The 17,561-nt window shown below is 42.3% G+C and overlaps 1 pseudogene; it reads left to right on the top strand.

Moving 5' to 3' along the window:
* The first annotated feature begins 1,995 nt into the window (after positions 1–1,995).
* LOC115368620 (putative nuclease HARBI1) lies at positions 1,996–4,730 on the top strand (annotated as a pseudogene).
* The last annotated feature ends 12,831 nt before the right edge of the window (positions 4,731–17,561 follow it).

Consider the following 17,561-nt stretch of genomic DNA (forward strand, 5'->3'; position numbering starts at 1 on the left):
CTGCGGCCAGGAGAAGTGCATCATCGAGACCCCGTCTGTCTGTTTGTCTGCGTCTTTGTTTGGTTTTGTCTCTTTCCAGGCTATCTTCATGAGGTTGAGAAACCGATGCCTTGCCACGGGGGAGAAAATGTATCATCAAGACCAGGACCACCAGCCATCGGAAATGAGGACATCCTCTTGCTCTTTCTCTCGCTCTCCTTCTGTCTTTTCACTGTCCACTAGTGTAGTGCGTGCCCAGCCGTCCTGGTGGGGGATCCCTCTCTGACTTGGCCCATCCAAGGTTTCTTCCATGACAAACAAGTCTTCCTTGGGAGTTTTTCCTTGCATGCTGTGAGGGTCTAAGGCTGGTGGTGCCGGGCAGGAATGCTACGTTTTCTATTTCTTTGTCCATCCTTTATTTGTTTGTGATAGATAGGTAGGTAGGTAGGTAGATAGATAGATAGATAGATAGATAGATAGATAGATAGATAGATAGATAGATAGATAGATAGGTAGATAGGTAGGTAGGTAGGTAGGTAGGTAGGTAGGTAGATAGATAGATAGATAGATAGATAGATAGATAGATAGATAGACTTTATTGATTCCAACCAGGGAAATTCTGGAAATTCTGTTTCCTCCTCTTGCTTTTCCTGCTTTTCCTCTCTGTCCACAACCTTTTATTGTTATACTGGGCTATTAATATCAAACAGTCACAATAAGTAGACATTTGAATGTGGATGGCAGTGACTGGTATGGCATTATTATTCAAAACATTATTCAAACAATTCATGCATAACCTACAGTATAAATAAAGGTGTCCATTACCATTTAAATGCGTGTCACCTGAGTTTTTAAAAATGTTGTGTTCTTGTTTTTGCATTGAAAATATAGAAAATAATTTGTAGGAAAATTGTCTCAGTTTCAGAACTTCTCTGGTGCACCATTAATTTAGGGAAGTTTTTGTACCTTTGTATCACACAGTGTAGTAAACAAAAGTTTTCCAACTTTATACACGGATGACGTAACAACATGCAAAGCAATATGGCTTTTTATTCCATTGAGTTGTGCAGCACACACGTGGATTCCATGAGGAAACTCTCACTGCTCCTCTTGCCTTTTCTTGCTGTAAAAGAAAGAAAAAGACAATCATATTGTGACACAGCAATATGAAAACATACAAACAAGACTTGGCATTTATGGGCGCACATCAAATCAGCTGATGTGTTTGTTAGGCAAGCAGGAAGATGTGTGATTTGCTGTTTGTTGTGGAGGAATTACCTTTCCCCTGAGGCCTCGGAGTTCATGAGCCAGAGGAAATATTCCTTGGCGGCTGTGTAGTAACCTGACTTCTGCACAACACAACTGATGGTCCCAACCCCATTGATAAAGCAAGAAATTCCACTAATTAACCCTGATAAGGCACACCTGTGAAGTGAAAACCATTTCAGGTGACTACCTCTTGAAGCTCATGGAGAGAATGCCAAGAGTGTGCAAAGCAGTAATCAGAGCAAAGGTTGGCTATTTTGAAGAAACTAGAATATAAAACATGTTTTCAGTTATTTCACCTTTTTTTGTTAAGTACATAACTCCACATGTGTTCATTCATAGTTTTGATTCCTTCAGTGAGAATCTACAATGTAAATAGTCATGAAAATAAAGAAAACGCTTTGAATGAGAAGGTGTGTCCATACTTTTGGCTTGTACTGTACGTGTTTACTTAATAAAAATAAACATAATGAAAATCATGTGTTATCACTGTCAGTCTCCGAAATCAACCGAATATACAATCAATTACTCAATCAAATTTTATTCATATAGCACAAGTCATACATCAGATGGAACAAGTGTCGAACATAAGAGTTTAAAAAAACATGAGGTTAAAAAAAGTCGTATTCTATTTCCCACCTGCAATTTGTGATGATCCGCCTCTATTCTGCCTGAAGCCAGTAGGTTAGTTGACATAGGTGTAGCCTATATAAGCAGTGAATCTAAGCACCACAGCCTCTCTGACCAGCCATGGCATGCCCATTTATTGACGACCCTGTCGAGGAAGGAGCTCGGATCGTTAACAGAGCATTCAGACCACCAGCTCCTAGTCTTCAGAGACAGGAGCAATCCTCTGGCCTTCTCTGATGAATACCTGTGGGAGGGATACAGATTTACTCGGCCCAGTATTGTGTATATATGTAGCCTGCTGGAGCCCCATATTAGAAAGCGCACCCACCGTAGCCACCCAGCTGGCATTCAACCGACGTTCAACATTGAAATATAATTTAAAACATGTCAGTTGTTGTTTCTACATTGAAACAAGGTTGAAATAATATATAAAGCCAACAACTGCGGAAACGTTGACAACCTATCAATAAATCCACTGGCTTCCAGTTCGTTTTAGAATTGATTTTAAACTTCTGGTGTTTGTCTTCAAAGCCGTTAATGGCCTGGCTCCCGCTTACCTGTCTGATTTGGTAGCCATCCGCAATCATGGCAGGGAGCTACGTTCCTCGGGCCAGCTTCTGCTCGAAGTTCCAAGAGCCAGATGTAAACAGTGGGGTGATCGGTCTTTTGCCGTTGCTGCGCCCAGATTGTGGAACAAACTCCCCCCCCGACATTCGCACCACTACTGAACTCGGTCTATTTAAATCAAAGCTGAAGACCTACCTTTTTAGATTGGCATTTTAATTATAAGCAGCGTCACTCTGTCTTAGATTCACCTATTGTTCCTTTTCTGCTCCTTTTTGTGCACTTCTGGCAGGCTCAAGTTATCCTGCAGCACTATAGCACTTTCCCTTTGATTGTTTTTATACTGTTTTTTCTTACGTTTTGTTTTTATGTATTATGTATTGTTTTTCATGTATTGCTTTTCTGAACTGTTTTTATGACTTAGTTGTAAAGCACTTTGGGTACCTTTTGGTTATTGTAAAGGGCTATAGAAATAAACTTGATTTGATTTGATTTGAAATCAACGTTGAAATATAAACAAGATCTGTATGTTGATTCAACCTATTGGCCTCTTCCACCCAGCTGGCATTTTAACATTTATTCAACACTGAATTAACATCATAACTCATGGGTGAATCAATGTTGAATTTGGTTTTGATTTTACAAAGCGAATCAATGTTGATATTGTGATGTTGTTTCAAAATGAAACACCCCCCCGGCAGCGGGAACGGAATTTTCTATATTAGTTCACTGTTGGGCCTTCAGCATTAGTTCACTCATGTTGAATAAATGTTAAAATGCCAGCTGGGCAGGCATTAACTACTGTGCAGTCAATCTGCATAGGGCTGCGTTTCTTTGCCTGTGGGACATTTTTATACAGTGTGGGTGATGCAGAACGCCTATCAAAGGCAACTGTGTGCAGGGAAATACGTCGGGTGTACCTTGCCCTCAAGAGTTATCTCAATATCTTTGTCACCTTTCCTGGACATCTGGAGACACAGAAGATCAAGGAGGCATTTTATTCAATTGCAGGTATGTCACAATAAAAAAAAAAAAAAAAAAAAATGTAAAATTGCCTATAGTCTTACATGTCTCTGTATTAACATAATACTTTCTTTCAGGCTTCCCCAATGTCATAGGTGCCATTGACTGCACCCATGTCCGTATCCAGGCCCCATCTGCACCTGTGGAGGCAGATTATGTGAACAGAAAATCTTTCCACAGTCTAAATGTACAGGTATGTATGAGGGGCAGCTGTCTGGCAGAATCATAGGATCTGGAAGATATGTGCAACTCTGATAATATATTAATTTAGCTTTGATGTTGACATTTCTTTGGATGTAAATCCTATTACCTTAGCAGTTGTTCACAGAGATGTGCATTTCAGTGTCAGCCTTACACAAAGAGGCACTTGTACGTAGGCTACTGTACAGAGATAGTGTCAGTGTCAGTGTATAAGTCAGGTATTTTCCTTTCAAACATGTCATAGCACTGACATGTTATTCCTGCTGAGTAATCTTAAATTACCAAGCAAATTGTGCCATATCATTGACGGTCACCCTCTATGCTGACAGATGATCTGCGATACAAGTTGCATGATATCTAACATCGAGGCGAAATGGCCGGGCTCTGTGCACGATTCCAGGATCTTCCGTGCATCATCACTGTCAGAGGTTTGCACAAGGCAAGAGAATCTTACTACCCAAAGGATTTTTTGCACACTCATAAATGTGGGAATTTGTATTGAGGGAGAAAATGTGTATGTCATTTTAAGGAATTCCAAGTGCTAATTATAGTTATTTTCTGGAAAACCGTATCAGGCACACATAATTGATCCAATTATCATAAGTGATAAATACATGTGTGGAGGGGATCATTAATCTGTGTTAACCATAGGAATGCCATGTATACTGAACCAGTACTTGCATTCTGCAGGGGAGTTTAATGGAGTCCTGCTCGGAGACAAAGGCTATGCATGCATGCCGTACCTGCTGACACCCTACCATGAACCAGCAACGGATGCAGAGAGGGCATTCAACTGTGCCCACGCAAGAACAAGGGCATGGATAGAAATGGCATTTGGCCAGCTCAAATCACGATTCCAGTGCCTAAAGAGCCTCAGGGTCACTCCAGACAGGGCCTGTGACATTATTATTGCCTGTGCTGTCTTACACAATATTGCCATTATACGTCGCGAGAGAACGCCCGTAATGTTGCTAGAGGAGCATTGGGAGGACATTGTCCCAGCTATTCCAGAGAACATGGACGGGAGAACAGTGAGGGACCTTTACAAAAACACATATTTCAGTTAATCCAATTGGATTCATGGTCATCCCACTTTTGGAATGATCCCTTTTTATTTGGATTTATAATTTCAGAAAGACTGTGCCTCAGTTATTTTGACGTCATTTATTAACGAGTGATACTTTTTATTTGGATTGTTGCATGTATAATTTCAGAAAGACTGCCTCAGTTATTTTGACCTCATTTATTAACGAGTGATCCTTTTTATTTGGATTGTTGCATGTATAATTTCAGAAAGACTGTGCCTCAGTTTTTAAATCATTTATTAACCATTAAAGAAAAGGGAGAAAAAAAATATCAGTCATCATCATTTAGTTGAAGCTGTGAAGACAAAGAATGAAAGCATTACATACAGTCCAAACCTTGGCTTTCTGTTGTGTTTAAATTTATACTTACTTCCTTCTCCAGTTTTTTGATTTCCAGCTTCAGCTTTTTTATTTGGAGTTTCTTGTATTCTGTATCGAGTTTATCGTTTTCAATTTGGAGGAGCAGATGGCGTTTGTAAATAGATCTGATGTCCTGTGAAAGAGATAAAGTGTCAGAGAGTAGTCCATTATGTAGATGGTAGGTAATACAAATAGTTACTTCATTCCGTGCAGATGATCTTCTTGTTCCAGTCACGTCCTGCAGCAAGGTGTATGGTTATACGCAATTTGTAGAATGCAGATAAATCCAAAACATTTCATATTTGGTCGTACCTCTGGCATTTCTGTATCTGCAGATACAGTGTCCTCATCAAGGGCCCTAGATGTACTGGTGCCGTCTCCCTGCAGATGGATGAACACTGCAGTTGTTAATGTGAAAAGAGACAGACGTACATAAGATGCAGTGTTTTAATAAAAGAAGACATACTCAAACATGGGTCAGGCATGCCGTCAGTATCGTGAGAGGGGGGATCCATCAGGAAAACTGTCTCACCACTCACTGAAAGATATAGACCAAATGTTAGTTATTATCATTGTGAGACTGATACCTGTGGACAGGGGCGCCTTAAAAATCCCCATTGACCACAAAGTAAACATCCATATTGATCGTCGTGTGAAGGAAAAAGCAGTGTGTCAATTGTCAAACCAGTCGGACTCTGCCGTTTTTTCGTAATGTATCAACATGAATAAATAGTCCGCCCAAATGCAACTTGAGTACAGAAACCCCAATGGTAGAGCGGTAAGTATCGCCGCCTTACCGCTCTAAGTATCGCCGCGCTACCATTGGGCTATTTACCTCACTTTATTAACCATGACAACGAAATGATTCATATTATTCTGCCTGTCACTGGCCTTGTTTTAACTTTTTATATATATATATATATATATATATATATATATATATATATATATATATACATACACACACACACACACACACACACTATATTACCAAAAGTATTCGCTCACCTGCCTTTACTCATACTATGAACTGAAGTGCCATCCCATTCCTAACCCATAGAGTTCAATATGATGTCGGTCCACCTTTTGCAGCTATTACAGCTTCAACTCTTCTGGGAAGACTGTCCACAAGGTTGAGGAGAGTGTTTATAGGAATTTTTGACCATTCTTCCAAAAGCGCATTGGTGAGGTCACACACTGATGTTGGTCGAGAAGGCCTGGCTCTCAGTCTCCGCTCTAATTCATCCCAAAGGTGTTCTATCGGGTTCAGGTCAGGACTCTGTGCAGGCCAGTCAAGTTCATCCACACCAGACTCTGTCATCCATGTCTTTATGGACCTTGCTTTGTGCACTGGTGTACAGTCATGTTGGAAGAGGAAGGGGCCCGCTCCAAACTGTTCCCACAAGGTTGGGAGCATGGAATTGTCCAAAATGTTTTGGTATCCTGAAGCATTCAAAGTTCCTTTCACTGGAACTAAGGGGCCAAGCCCAGCTCCTGAAAAACAACCCCACACCATAATTCCTCCTCCACCAAATTTCACAGTCGGCACAATGCAGTCTGAAATGTACCGTTCTCCTGGCAACCTCCAAACCCAGACTCGTCCATCAGATTGCCAGATGGAAAAGCGTGATTCATCACTCCAGAGAACGCGTCTCCACTGCTCTAGAGGCCAGTGGCGGCGTGCTTTACACCATTGCCTCCGACGCTTTGCATTGCACTTGGTGATGTGTGGCTTGGCTGCAGCTGCTCGGCCATGGAAACCCATTCCATGAAGCTCTCTGCGTACTGTACTTGGGCTAATCTGAAGGTCACATGAAGTTTGTAGCTCTGTAGCAATTGACTGTGCAGAAAGTCGGCGACCTCTTTGCACTATGCGCTTCAGCATCCGCTGACCCCTCTCCGTCACTTTACGTGGCCTACCACTTCGTGGCTGAGTTGCTGTTGTTCCCAAACGCTTCCATTTTGTTATAATAGAGCTGACAGTTGACTGTGGAATATTTAGGAGCGAGGAAATTTCACGACTGGATTTGTTGCACAGGTGGCATCCTATGACAGTTCCACGCTGGAATTCACTGAGCTCCTGAGAGCGGCCCATTCTTTCACAAATGCCTTGTTTCACAGTCTGCATGCCTGAGTGCTTGATTTTATACACCTGTGGCCAGGCCAAGTGATTAGGACACCTGATTCTGATCATTTGAATGGGTGAGCGAATACTTTTGGTAATATAGTGTATATGTATATATATACATACACTACTCACAAAAAGTTAGGGATTTTCGCCTTTCGGGTGAAATTTCAGTATGAACCTAAAATGCATTACAACCTTTACAATTGAACTTAATGTGACCTTCTGTAAACTTTTAAATGCACATGTCCAACTGTTCAATGTTTCAGTACTTTTTGCACAAGTTGCTGTTCTCTAACAAGGAGTTTAATGGCAAAATTCACATCAGGTGTTTGATGCTCCAGCTCATCGAGGTCGTATCATTAGGGAACGGCTGCTGGAGACTGGGGTACCTCAAATGGAGTGGCCTGCACTTTCTCCAGACCTGAATCCCATAGAAAACCTATGGGATCAGCTGAGTCGCCGTGTAGAGGCTCGGAGCTCTGTACCCCAGAACCTCAATGTCCTGAGGGCCGCCCTTCAAGAAGAGTGGGATGCCATGCCTCAGCAGACAATAAGTCGACTTGTGAACAGCATGAGACGTCACTGTCAAGCTGTAATTGATGCTCAAGGGCACATGACAAGTTATTGACACTGACATTTTTTGTTGTGGTATACCCACCACTGTTGTTGGCTTTTGTTTCAAGAAATTGTTTGAGATGAGGAAATCACCAGTGTATGCTTCTACTTAAATGCCCTACTTTCATGATATAATATCACTGTAGCATGAACATTTTCCATTTTCCATAAATTTCACCCAAAAGCCAAATATCCCTAACTTTTTGTGAGTACTGTATATACCAATCAATTCAGATTTAAACAAGGATTTGTGTGGTATACTTTGTATACCACTCTCGCCCCCTGCTTTGCAGTAGGAACATACAAGAGCCCAATAAGATTTCTTTTCATGGGGCCCAAAATCCCTGGCGGTGCCCCTGCCTGTGGAGGGAAGGTAGCAGACAATACCTTGAATATATGGCTCCCGCGCTCCCTGGGGAATGACATCTGAGGATGTCCCCTGCTCTATTCCCTCTAAAAGTGGGCACCCCCAGTTGTTGTTGAGCGCCAGCTCCTCTGCAGGGGTGAGGTCCTCAGGTGGAGGACCCCCACCAGTAGCAGCTGCCTCCATTCTTTTTCTAGTGGCTACAATTGTACATATTATCAGCTCAAATAATATTTCAACAAATACATTTCATTATAGGCTAGCCTACTTACCACTCTGTAAAATATTTTTGTATCTTATTTTTACTTGATGGCCAGTTCTTTTTTCACTATTCAAATGACTTCTCTTGAGATGTAGAAGAGAATTATTAATATAGGCCAAGGGTTACTTGGTACTAGCCCACTGATAATATCGCCACAGTCTTACAGTATCTAGTGATCTGAATGTTCAATTATCAAAAAATAGAAATAAAACAATACTTAGACATTTAGCATATACTTACGCGTTTAATCTGTCGGCAATCTTTTGCCTTTTTTTGTAATTATGTCATTATATTCTTCGTACAGCTCCATTAACAGTGTCTGTTCCGCCACTGAAAATGCTGATACTCTCTTTTTCCCCTCCTTCTGAGACATTGTATCTTCGTTTCGACAGTTGACTGTTCTGGGCTGCTTATGTACCCCGTGAATGTGCACACTTGAGGCTTGTTCAGATGTGGCTAGAATTAGCGTTGACTAGACACGGCTGAATCGCGTTAGTGGAATGCGTTGAGGCTTTACTGAAAGTTGACGCTAATTCAAGCCAGGCTATATCACGTAAGCACAGCTTTCTTTAGCTGCTTTCATGTAATAGCCCTCTGACTTGACTTGACTTGACTTGACTTGACTTGAAGCAAGGACGAACACTTGACCAAACAGGACAAAGCAGGACAAACTGGCACAAGACAAAGGGAAACGCAGATTATATATACACACACAAGGTAATGGGAAACAGGTGGAAAACAATCAGGGCGTGGCAGACAATCAGACCATTGGGAAACACACAAGGGGAAGGGCAAGTGACCTGACACAAGAGGAGAGTGGGATTTCAAAAATAAAACAGGAAGTCACGAGACAAGACACAAGAACAAAACTTAACAAAACAAAACATAATTTCTAAGACATAACAGTTTCATAATGTTTTATAGAAGTACCGGATCGGTACTCGGTATCGGCAGATACTCAAAATCAAATGACTCGGACTTGGACTCGGGCAAAAAAACGTGATCGGGACATCCCTAACATTTAGTGCAAAAGGTCTGAGGCTTTGCCTTCTTCCCAGTGGGGCAGGTTGCACACAGGCCCCTAGGTGTTGGAGTGGCAAGAGGTACATGAGGGCTGCCGATTGTTATAATCCCTTCCCCCTGAAAAAACCTGACTAGGTGAGTGAACAATTATCATTTTACATGTCTTCTGCTGGGAATCTTAGAAAATCTTCATCAGCAGAGTCTTCTTCAAATATTTTTAGTACATGTTGCAACTGCTGCTTCTCCCACTCAGCTGCGGTCGGGTAGCATGATTTGAGCTGAGCCACATTCACCACACGCAGGTCCTCACCAGAGTCCTCCAACACAATTTCATAATTTAACAGATTTAATTTCCGCATGACTCTGTATGGGCCCTTCCATCGTGGAGCAATTTTGGATGAAAAAGACTTGTCCATCTTTGAGTACGGGTGAGTTTTAAGCCAAACTCTGTCCTTTTCCTCAAATATTTGTTCCCTCCTGTATCGATCATAGTTGATTTTTTGACGTGTTTTTGCTTTCTGTAGGTTCTCTGCCACAAATTGCCTCAGATCTGACAGGTCTGCCACTTTTTGATAAGATGGAGTATCTGGTGTGCACAACTCAGGGCTCAAGTCGGTATCCATGGGTCCTTTGAGGGGATGGCTTACATTGAGCTCAGCCAGGGTCACTCCAGTGGACTCGTGTACAGAGCTGTTCAGTGCAAAATGGAATTCAGGCAGGTTTTGTGGTTTCCCTCTACATATGATGTAGTCATTGATTTTAGATTTCTGTTCACATTCCGTGAGATTTGTTAGAGGATGGTATGGTGTTCTCTTACGCTGATTTACATTCCACCTCCTGCAGGTCTCTCCAAACACAGACGAGACAAACTGTGGTGCCTGATCAGAGAGAATGTGGTCAGGTACTCCCCACCGGGTGAGTATCTCCTTATTCATCCCCTCCTCAGGGGAAATAATTCCACCCAGCGTGAATAGTAGTCCACAAATACCAACAGATATAGGTTCCCAGCTGAACTTCGAGGAAAGGGACCCATGATGTCCATGCCGAGCATTTCCCACGGCCGGGTAACCATGGTCTGCTGTAGCTTACCAGGAGGCCTGCGGTTTGTGTAATTGACAGGTTTGGCAGCACTGGACATAAGTTTTGACTTCCAGACTCATTCCGGGCCAGTAAGCCAGTGCCTGTAATCTCTTGTAGGTTTTATACCTTCCCAGGTGGCCTGCCAGTGGGTGGTCGTGGAACAAGTGAAGTAGCTGTGGTCGTAAAGAGGGTGGAATGTACACCTGATACAGGGTTTTGTGAGGCAGTTGGACAACACGGTACACCTTATCCTCCAAAATGGTAAAATGGACAGGAGTTTTTGTGCGCTTACTGCCAATTTAAACTATGTTTTCATATATTTTGAAAATCTCAGGATCAGCCTGCTGAGCTTTCCAAATGGTTTCATCTGATATTTACAGATCCTTTATCATCTCCCTTTTGGCCAGTTGGACTGTGGCACAAGTGGGAAGCTGACCATTATCAGGTGGCACAGGAGCTCGGGACAGGGCATCAGGGACAGTGTTGTACTTGCCTTTTCGGTACTCTACTGTGAAAGTGAATTCTTGTAGTCTGAGACTACCCACCTTATTAGCCGGGTGCTTGGTTTTTGGGTTTTGAAGACCCAAACCAAGGATGAATGATCCATTACGACGGTGAATGGTCTTCCCTCCAGGTAATATCTCAATTTCTCTAGGGCCCAAACAACCGCCAGACACTCTTGTTCAGTGGTTGAATAGTTCCTCTCAGCAGGGTTGAGTGTGCCGCTGGTAAATGCTATGACCCGTTTGGTTCCCAAACCTGACGGTTGAGCCAGCACAGCTCCCAGTCCCACATCACTGGCATCTATGTACACAATGAAGGGGAGGTTAAAGTTGGGATGATCCAGTATGGGTGAGGAGACCAGGAGGGTTTTTAAAGTCTCGAAGGCAGTATTGCAGGTGTGTGTCCAAAAGTATTTACTACCTTTCCTTTTCAGTGAGTTTAGTGGCTCTGCGATTTTAGAGAAATTTGGCACAAAGCGGTGGTACCAGCCTGCCATTCCAAGGAATCTTTGCAGTTCTTTTATGTTGTGTGGTGTTGCGAATGCCTGGACCGCTTTGGTCTTTTCCTCATCCACTGACAAGACCGAGCAAAGCGAACCCAATAGCACAACCCCAGACAAGGTTCTGAAGGAAAACAGTCTTTATTTGGGCAAAAGTAACAACTCAAATACTCTCTCACAAGGAGAACAAAAACATAACCAAAATCACTCAACTAGGAGGAATTCAAACTCTACTAGGAGGAAATATAATGCAAAGTAACAACTAAAATTCTATATACAAAAGTATCAACAGAAATACTCACTGTAGCGTGGTCAAGAAAACAAAGGAAATAGCTAGACAAAGTATCAACAAAAAGCTGTGGCAATAAGGCAAAAATGGCAAGACAAGCTGTGGCAAACAAGACTAGAATGGCGTGGTTTTCTTGGCAGACGGCACAAGACAAACTGGCACAGGACAAAGGGAAACGCAGACTATATATGCACACACACCAGGTAATGGGGAACAGGTGGAAACAATCAGGGCGGGGAAGACAATCAGACCAAGGGAAACACACAAGGGGAAGGGCAAGTGACCTGACACAAGAGGAGAGTAAGATTTCAAAATAAAACAGGAAGTCACAAGACACGACACAACATTCAACATAATTTTCTAGACATGACATCCACCTGTACTCCATCAACAGATACCACATGCCCAAGGAACTTTAGAAAGGTCCTGAAGAATTGACTTTTCTTCAGGTTTACAGTGAGGCCGGCTTGCTGTAATTTGTCCAGCACAACCTGGATGTCAAGGAAGTGCTGTTTCTGAGAGGGGGAGTGAATGATGATGTCATCCAGGTAGACCATGCATATCTTCCCTTGAAGCTCCCCCAGCACAACCTCCATCAACCTTTGGAAGGTAGCAGGTGCATTTTTTAATCCAAAGGGCATAAACTCAAACTGAAATAGTCCAAAGGGGCAGATGAATGCAGTTTTTTCCTTGCTGCTTTCTTCCATGGCCAGTAGCCACTGTTGAGGTCAATAGTGGTGAAAATAGAGGAGCCAGACAAGGATTCCAGAATTTCCTGGATGTTTGGAATGGGGTAAGCATCAGTTTGAGTTTCTGCATTTAGTTTCCTAAAATCGACACAGAAACGTGATTTTGGGTTGTTCTTTTTAGGAACCAGAACAACAGGAGCAGCATAAGGTGAAGTAAAGGATGTGATTATTCCATCCGCCAACATTTCATCAATGTGTTCTTTCATTTCTTGGAGTTTGGCAGGGGAACAATGGTATGGTTTTTGTCTTATGGGCAGGTTGTGGGAGAGCAAGATACTGTGGGATAATGCATGTGTTATACCCACTTTTGTGGTGCAAACGTCATTGTTCATATGGAGTTGTGTTTTTAATTGTTCTTTTCCAGTCTCATCCAGATAAGAAGCCTGAACAATGCTATCAACAAGGTCAGCTTCCACAGGGTCAGCAAGGGAGGAACGTGGCAAGATCATAGTGGCAGATATGGTGGACAAAAATGCGACAAATCTGGTTTCAAATTTAGCCCATGTTGTTATTTCCAGATGAGCAACATCCCACCAATCCCGAGCAGTACCATGCAGTACCATGCAGTACATTGCGGAGGGTTGGAACTAATTCAGCATCGGTAAGCGGATGTAAGGCCAAGAAATCTTTGCATTTCTCCAAAAACAATAAAGGATCTTGGGGATTGTCTATCCTCCCAAATGTGGGAAACTGCATCTTAATGGGGCTTTTCCCACGAATTGCAGCTCTGAGCTCCTGATGAATTTCAGAGGATAATGGTGAAATTAGTTCTGCCTCTGCAATACCAGGTAACATGGTGGACCGAAGCCGTTGTCTTTGTGTCTGTGCAGGTGGATTGTATTTCTGAGGAGTAACCGGAAGCGTTTGAACAGAAGCGTGGACCTGTGTTGCAGGCTGGAGAGATTGGGTGGAGCCAAGATAATGCACTTCTTCAGAAATAGTGTGGATGGTAGCTGCACAGTGTTGCATGAAACCAATGGCAGACACCATTGGTTTCATTACCGATTTGAGATCAGATAATAACTCTGCATGGTAGTGTTTCAAGCGCCAGTTTATTGATAATGACATTTGTTGTTGCAAGTTCTGAAATTGTTTGTCCATTTTTTCCTCCAGTTTGTGTATCCTTGTTTCAAATAAGGTAGCCATTTTGTCCATGTGTTGTTCAGAGCTGTTGAGCGCCTCCATGTGGTCCTTTTGCTTAACTGTATGTGATTGGGTTCCTGGGTTTTCCACCATTTGCTTATTTGTGCTTACTGAATTAACAATTGCACATTCCGTGTTCACAAATGGTAGGGGAATTAATGGTTGTGCTAGTTAATCCAAACCGCAAAGCTCCATTTCCATAAGAGATTGAGTTGTGGGCGGTTCAAACATGGCTGCTTCTTCCTCCAGGCATCCAGACTTAGTGGCAGCCATTTTAGTCACACACTCTTTTGTTCATTTGTTTGAGGTTTCCAACAATTTCTACTCTTTATTTTTAGTCTTCCTTGTGTCCATTGAATGCAGGTCCCATCTGGGGTGCCATTTTTTTTTCTTAGTTTGGAAGAAGATTTTAACAATTTATTTCTTTGTTATTTGTTGATTTCTAGGGTGCCAGTCAGGTTGCAAGCCTGACAAAGTTGCTTGTATTGTTTGTTTTTGTCGTAGTCAAAGTCAGAGAAATAAATGAAAAACCTTCACTCAAAATCCAACACAAAGGATGTTCAAGTATTAAACTTAACAACCCAAAAGAAAACAATGGCAAGTGTGCAGTTAATGAAACCCAACATGTTCTCAATCAACTCATGTTATTTTTTCTCAAACAAAATTGTAACACAAAATTCTTTTCAGTTCTTTCTTTTCTTGATTTTTTTTTTTCACAATGTTTTAACCAAAAAATTATTTTTTGTGGACAATTTACTAAAAACCGACAACGCCACCTAGGGATGATTAAAAGAGCCCTAGGACTCTATAAAAAAGGACTCACAGGTTCTTTAAAAATCAGGGGAGCAGAGTTAAAAACCAACACAGAGACAATACATCCAATTAAAACTAGATTTATTACGATAAAAAAGTCAAGGGTGGTACCACCAAAAATAATTTACACATGAGAATAAATACTAATAAAACAATAAAATGATAAAAATAAATACAAATAAAAGGATAAAAATGCTGCTTCTCAGCGGTAAAAAGCTCAGTCCGTGGCCAGTTCAGTCCACGACTCCTGTCCCGTATCCCTGCGGCTCCTCCACGTCCTCGTAGCCTCCCCGCACCAGCTGCCGGGTCTCCCTCACTCCGTCCGTCCCTGCGGAAACACAGGAAACCTGGCGAGTGTGGTGCTCAACTGCAACTTAGCTACTCCAACTGACGACCCTCTTATAGCCCCCGTGTCTGCCACGAAATAAGTCGGCTGTACTCACGGTTGTCCCGGGCGACAGCTAGTGAACTGCCGGCCCAGGCCTGAGTAGATTAGCGGTGGCGGACTTTGGGCTACCGCATGCCTTTCCCGGCACTACTCGGTCGTCCTCACGTTGGGGGGCCGCTCCGTCAGGTTGTGGACTGCCGCTGCGTGTTCCCTCTCTCGGCCGAACCGCTCCGTGGATCTTCCGTCGTCGCTGCCTTCCCGCAGCTCTCTCCGTCAATAAGAGAGTGTCCGTCCTTTGTTCCCAGCGTCCCACACCTGTCGCTTGTTTAATGATTAGTTCTTGATTGGGGGTGGGGCTTCCCAGGGGTCATTCAGGCTACGTTTACACATAGTCGGGTATTTTGAGAAACGAATATTTCCCTCCCTCCGTTTTCCAAAATAACAGCGTGCACACGGCATTGTTTTCAAAAAAGTTTCCGTTTACATCAACCCGCATAAATACGCCGTTGAGTGCCATCATAACTACACCAAGCCTATGGGCGGCGGTGTAGGAAGAAGGAGAAAACCATGCAAGCCAATCAGAAGCCAAACCCGACAGCAGTCTGCCCAGGTCGGACCCAAGCGATGCTGGCGGTGTCGCTGACTGGCTCTTTGTGTTGGAGGGAGGAGACTGACCTCCGAGCCCTCATTCATCTCTGCTCCTCTATATAAAAAAGCTGCTGTAATTGAAAATGCAAACATATAGACAGAAATGCAACTGTTACTGTGAATGCATCCATGATCATCACCATTATAGACATAATTTACGTATATCATGTCTATGATCACCATAGCCAAATGTAAACATTGTGCAACTTTTGGCGCATAATGTGACATCGGCTGCCTGAAACTCTGTATTTCTCCGTTTTTCTCAGTTTACATGCAAACACGAAACAGGAGTTTTCCTAAATCTCCACTTTTGCCGGAGTTTTTAGAAAGAATTGTTTTCAGAGGCGAATTCGCCGTTTGTGTGTAAATGAAGGGCACAAGCGAAGGGAAATGTCGTTTTTAAAAATACCTGTGTACGTGTAAACGTAGCCTCAGAGTAAAAGCAGCATGCATACATAATACACTCAAAACAACCAAATAATTAAAATACGATAAAACCACAGCAAACGAAGTAAAATAACACACACACAACATGCATAATAAAAACACAGCACTCAGATAAAATAGCACAACATGCAATAAAACACAACATGCCATAATTCTGACCCTGTCACATCTGCACTGCCTTTTCATAAACAAATGCAGCTGTTGTTCTGATTACCCCAGTACTGTTACCGGGGAAAAACCTTTGAAGTATTGTAAGGTGCCTGAGTGTGTGTGTATGTGCATGACACTCAGCATATAATGAACAGACATGTGGATACATCTGATTGGACTATCTTGTCCATGCTATCATGTGATAGGAAGGAGAGTGATAAGATTTTTGAGTCCCAAACACCCCTTTTTGTGTTTTTCCCGCCAACAAACAGCACGCAGATCTGTTCAAGCTGTCATTGTAGGGTGAAAATCTTGAAAGTCATGGCAAAAGTGACTTTTAAGATGAGCTAAGACACAGAAAGGAAAAATAAATATAGAAAGGTTTTGAAATAGTACCTCAAAAAACACATTTTAGGAGAAATATTGCAGGTGAATATTTCTGTCCACGAAGGGTCATGGATATTGTTAAAAGGCATTACGAGTCCAAAAAAATGGACTTTCATACTAAAACTCGGGACATCCAGAGTTTACCCTAAGGTACACCTGCTTGCCAAAAATCAGGCACCAATGACCTTTCATTTGACCGTGGGGAGTTGGGAAAGTATGAGAGGTGGACAAAAATGTCCAGGGATAATCTGAGGGTTAAATGTTTATTGTACTCCAATACTACACTGGTTGAACGTTTATCACACCAAAATACTACATACTAACAATTGGCTTTGGTTGACGGATCTTTTGGAATTCTATGTTAACAGCAATGTTTGGCCTGCAAGTGTTTTTCCCAATCCATGGGGCCCAAAAGTGAAAAGATGGCACAACTGCAAATGGATTTTTTTGGTGACCTTTGGAAATATCAAAACACACAAAAGTCAGTACGTCTCAGTTTATATATTACGTAATATACTATTAAATTAAAACCTCTTCAATATCTATTTCCATGTGTTCATTTGTTTTTAACACAATTCTGCAGTCATTGCTTGTTAAGCTTGTCTTGCATTACTTGTGACAAATCCTCGGCCGATCCTTTCCATTGAAAGTGCCTCCCAAAAACAGTCTAGGTCAACCTCTCCATTGAAATCCTCCAGAGGTTGTGGAAGATCACTTACTAAAGAAATGTGAAAAACAACAATAGGTCAATTCTGAGAGTCATTGGGTCTATAAATAACATCTAAATTAGTCTAATCTATGAAAGCATTATTACCTGACAAATGACAGGCACCCTTCTTATGGAGGTCCATGATCATAACTGGGGGATGATCGCCACACGTGTCACACGAATACTGGTACTCATGTTCACAGAGAGCTTCAAAGTGAAGATACCCCCGAAGGACTGTGTGAGCTGAGGGGTACT

Source organism: Myripristis murdjan, chromosome 12, assembly GCF_902150065.1.
Source record: "Myripristis murdjan chromosome 12, fMyrMur1.1, whole genome shotgun sequence".
Classification (NCBI taxonomy): Eukaryota; Metazoa; Chordata; class Actinopteri; order Holocentriformes; family Holocentridae; genus Myripristis; species Myripristis murdjan.